The sequence below is a fragment of the Mastomys coucha genome, unplaced genomic scaffold (genome assembly GCF_008632895.1).
Source record: "Mastomys coucha isolate ucsf_1 unplaced genomic scaffold, UCSF_Mcou_1 pScaffold8, whole genome shotgun sequence".
Lineage (NCBI taxonomy): Eukaryota > Metazoa > Chordata > Mammalia > Rodentia > Muridae > Mastomys > Mastomys coucha.
Window position 1 is genome coordinate 49164919 of NW_022196914.1, and position 5717 is coordinate 49170635.

The following is a 5717-nucleotide window of genomic DNA, read 5'->3' on the forward strand; positions in this document are numbered from 1 at the left end:
TTTGGTCAAGGAAGGAATAAAGAAAGAAATTAAAGACTTTCTACAGTTTAATGAGAATGAAGCCACATTCTCATTGAGTATTCTGACCAATTGAGTATTGGTCCCAGAAGTGTGAGGTCCAGAGTTCGAAAAACCAGCACCCATGTTTTTGAAAACAAAACAAAATATGGGCCTGAAGGTAAAGGGAGCAAAGGCTTCTGCCCCCAAGCCTGACAGCTTGAGTGAGATCCCTGATACCGACATAGTTTCAGCAGAGAACCAGCTCCTACAAGTAGCTCTAGCTCATGCGTGTGTCCTTGCATGTGCAGTCTGACACCCATGTGCATACATGTTTGTGTTCAAATACCTACCCACCTCCCTACACAAATAGTCAATGTAACTTAAAATGATCTTTTTATTTTTTTATTAATCATTTTATTTGTTCACATTTCAAATGATTTGCCACATCCAAGTTATCCCCTCCACAAATCTGCTATCCCATCCCCTTTGCCTCGATGAGGGTACTCCTACACCCAGTCACCCACTAGCTTCACCCCCCGCACTCTATCCTCCTTCCACTCCCATTGATATCAGATAAAGCCATCCTCTGCTACATATGTACCTGCAGTCCTGGCCCCATCCATGTGTACTTTTTAGTTGGTGATTTACTCCCTTGGAGCTGTGGGTGGTCCAGTTAGTTGATATTACTCTTCCTATGGGGTTGCAATCCCCTTCAGTCTTTCAGTCCTTCCCCTTTCAGCTCTTCCATTGGGGTCCACAGGCTCAGTCTGATGGTTGGCTTTGAGAATCTGCACCTGTGTTGGTCAGGTGCGGTTAGAACCTCTCAGGGACAGCCATATCAGGCTCCTGTCAGCAAGCGCTTCTTGGCGTTAGCAGTAGTGTGGGAGTTTGGTGTCTGTAGATGCCAAAAGCAATCTACAGATTCAATGCAATCCCCATTAAAATGATTTTTTTAAAAATCCAAATAGGCATGGTAGCTTCCTGGCATTTCAATAGCAGAGAGGTAGAGACACTGTGACATCCAAGCAAGTCAGCTATCAGGTTATCATGAACTGGAGAGCTCACTATTCAGAAAGAGACCCTTGACTCATTATCTGTGCTAAGCAGATGTGGAAAAAAGATATGTCACACCAACCATGGGCATCCATATACATACATACATATATGTTCCTATGAACCTGCAAATACACATGCCCCCATTCACATGCTAACACACACATATATACACACACATACACACATGCACACACACATATTAAAAATAAGTGGTGGGAAGTCTATAAAATGCCAAATTAATACAAGTCACATCCAAACTCTTGTTTTAAAATTTTGAGCATCAGTTTAATTTCATTTCAAAATTCTTCAACTTATGCAATATATTATTAAATACATTGGTTTTGAAATACTCACTTAAATGGTACCAACCAACTCACATGTCCTCATGGGACTGATGATAAACAAGTGACTGGCCAGGTGTAATAATATATATATATATATGCATATATATATTACATATAATAACACATATATATATATATGACTTATATCTTGTGTTGGGAAAACACATTTATTCTTTCATAATTTCCTTTTCCTGTATTTCTGACTGGCTCACAGTTGGGGATTATTTCATGTGTGATGTTTCTGATGTTCAAGCCAACTTTTAAGGTACCTTCGAATTATGCAGAAGTATGTATTTTTGAAAAGATTCATTTTGTAATATTGAAGCTAGTAAGTCAAATATTATTTCTCTATTGAGTTCTCAGAAGTAAAATTCCAAGAGGGAAAAGACAAAAATAACTCTTAGTGAAACGTACAGGCACAGTCCTCAAACATCCATTCACTTAGAATGAATAAAATATAAAAACATTTAAAATTAATCTTAGGCAAATCTAGTGTTTAATTAAAATAAATGTTGTAAAGTCATAGCAAATTATCCAACATAAAAATGAAATTCAAACAATAATCAGTAAATTTAATTTTCTTAAGCATAACTGAATATCTGTATGTCAAATGATTTTTTACTTTAGTGAAGATGGGGAAAGTATTTTGCACACTACAACAAGTCAGGCTCTCAGTGACAAGTCTTTGGTACTTTCCTTTACTTCAAGAATTGGCCAGGTTAGTTCACAATGCTTAAGTCTATCTCCAATGACAAGCACAATACCTCCACTAAGGTTGATACCATGAACTTACTCTGCAAAGATAGTGATTAATGAGAAAGAAATGCTTAAGGGGATGGTTTCTTACCAAAAATAGGAAAGAAGAGATACAAATTGAAAGAAAACTTAAGACCTGAAAAATTAAAGTGTTCATACTTGAGAGGAAAAGAGGAGAAGTGCAAGAAAGAAAGTAATGGTTAAAGAAAGTAAGGAACTTCACCCTGACGTTCTACTTTATACCAATCAGAATTGCTAAGATCAAAATCTCAGGTGACAGCACCTGTTGGCTAGGATGTGGAGAAAGAAGAGCACTCGCCCATTGCTGGTGTGATTACAAACTGGTACAACTACTCTGGAAATCAATCTGGACATTCCTCAGAAAATTGGAAATAGATCTACCTGAAGAACCAGCTATACCACTCATGGGCAAATACCCAAAAGATGCTCCACCATACCACAAGGTAGGGGGTAGTGGAAGGTGGAGAGATACTCTAGAAAGTACCAGAGACCTGGGAGGTGAGGACTCAGGACTCAGTGGGGGTGACCTTAGCCAAAATGCCTAACAATGGGGAGAAGGAATTTGAAGATGCCACCTCCAGTAGATAGACAGGACCTCAAGTAGAGGAATGGGGTTACTAAGCCAAAATCGAAATTTCTGACCCAGAAATGTTCCTATCTAAAAGAACTCCAGGGACAAAAATGTAAAAAAGACTGAAGACAAGAGTGCCTGCCTTGGCTGTCTTCTGAGAGACTTTACCAGCAGCTGATTGAGACAGACTTAGATACTTACACACAACTATTGGACTGAAGTCTGGGACTTCTGTGGTTGAATTAGGGGAAGGATTGAAGAAGCTGAAGAGGAGGACAACCCATTGGAAGACCAGCAATCTTAACTAACACATCTCCTAAGAACTCCTAGAGACTGAGCCACCAACTAGGCAGCATGCACTATTTGGTCTGAGGCCCTTGGCACCTATATAGCAGAGGACTACCTGGTCTGGCTTCAGTGGGAGAAGAAATGCCTAATCCTTGGCCCCAGGGAAGGGGAGGCCTGGTTGGGGTCACCTCTCTGTGGCAAAGGGGAGGAAGGTTGAGATGAGAAACTGTGGGAGGAGAGATCTGGAGGGGGACAGCGTCCATAATGGAAATAAATAAAATAATTTTAAAAAAGAAGAAAGAAAGTAAGGGAAGAATGGAACAACGGAGAGAGGAAGAAAACAAAATGTTAAAGTCTTCATTGTAACCCACTTTTAAGTAGGATAGAATTATGCTCATCATGTAATAACTTCCTACTGATAGTTAAACTCTTCAATATAAGGATTATTTAAATTTGATCAATTTACACAGTAGGAAATTTAAAGCCATATTCATGAAGTTGTGTAAATAGTTATGTTATACAAGTAATTCATATTGCTTGGTATTATAGCTGTGTTCTGTAAAATGGACAAGATTGTATTATTTATATCACTGGGTTTTTGAGTGATAAATACATGCAAAACTACACAAAAATAGCATTAGAACAATACAGAGACAGTACATATCCAACATATAGTGACAATATTTTCAGTGTTCTTACTGATCTGTTATAAATTCTTGTAATGAAAGTGAAGTTGAAAATGTTTCCCAAAAGCATCCCTCAGAATGGTATCAGTAGGGTATGACTGAAGTTGGGCTAAGCCATATCCTATTTCCCAGAACACAGAGAATCAGAACAGTGGGAGATGGATTACTTCATACTCTCCTTGCTTACACTAGAAATGAGTGTACCCAGCATTCCATGCTTTTTGGAATTCAAGTAATTCTAAAGAGATTACCCTTTACTTAGAGCTGACATGGATTTGAGATGATCTATGATTTAAAATAAATAGTAAATTATGTTACTTGATTCTTCTTCATACTGAAACTTTTAATCTATAGGAATATTACATAAATAGCAAAAGAGTTGAAGCAGTTTATCAACTTTATAATTTGCACAAGTTTATCAACTTTATAACAAAAAAGATTTAGGGATTTTCTTTCTATAACTTTAAAAATTCACAATTTCAATCCATACAGACACCTGCAATGACTATTGACTGACTTAACATCATATGAAAATTTTCATTTTAGCTTTATCTACTTGAGCTTTTAAATTGTATAATAATGCCATTGTTTGGCTTTGAATTGTTCCAAGTCATTCTGCCTTAACTAAAGTGTGGATACTTTCTAGTATCACGGAAATTGTAGAGCCTCTGCAGAGTACACGGTTCTTCATCAGCTTTGGTGACACAATCACTTGACTTACTACTCATACTCATAGAGCCTTCGCAGATAAAAATGGAAAAAAACTTTTCATTCCAGCATCAAAACTAAAGTATTAGTGTAAATGCATGTTATTTATCTTTTCTTTCTTCTGAATTAATTAATATAGTTAGTTTGTTCACCAAGATTAATAGTGTAAATTGATATACTATTTTAGGAATAATTCTCTGTGTGTGTGTGTGTGTGTGTGTGTTTTAGACAAAAATATATTTCTTTCCAACCCAATATTAGACACCCAGATGTACTCAAAATGTTAAAGAATACATAATGCTCTAGTCAGTGTGCTTTGCAATAAAAGAACCATGACAAGCACCTTTTAACAACAGAAACTTATCTTCAGAGTTCTAGTGTTTTGGGTATTAGGTAGGGCTGGGACTCTAGGATTTTTTCCTCACTGGATTGTTTATGTAGTTACACAAATCCTATATGTGAGGGCTTCATTATATTACTTACTTATTCTCCCAACCACAAGATTCATAAGATAATCACATTGTAAAACAGGATTTCATCATTTAAATTTATTTTTTAGTAGAATCAAAACATTCAGCCCAGAGCACATAGTCATGTAAACCACCAATTCTTAGAGGGGTGCTGAATAAACAGAAATCTTGTGTTGTATTCAAATTCATGGAGAGAGAATGGACTGACTGTCAGTAAAAAGATACTTTTCCTATATGGCAGAGCTCCCAGGAAAGCACCAAGGTCAGTCAGACTGTATGTGCAATGTGATCAAGAAATTACATTGTGGATTCCATTTAAAAGAATAGGCAATATCCAGTAAACAGGGTTCAGACAACTAGTTCAAATAAATTGTTAGCTCGAGGGCTCACATTCCTGGCACTTGGCTACCGCATTCTGCATGGTCATGGAAGGGACAGCATGACATGGTTCTCACCCCTGGGACAGAGCCACCAGGGCATGGACCTCCATAAGTGTTGAGAGTTGGTGGGTGTGGGTGTGAGGTTTGTGTGTGTGTGTGTGTGTGTGTGTGTGTGTGTGTGTGTGACTATGAAAACATCTCTCTCTCTCTCTCTCTCTCTCTCTCTCTCTCTCTGTGTGTGTGTGTGTGTGTGTATATTTCATGTTCTTTTTTTTGGAAAATATTATCCCTGACAAGGTGAAAGGTCTTCTCTGACAAGATTAACAATACCAAGAAAATCAGAGACATCATGAGTCCAGGATGCCAAGGTATGTCTAATGCCTCAGCAAAATAGTAGAATACTGCAATCTTTAGGACAGCCTTAAGGCTGTGGGAAA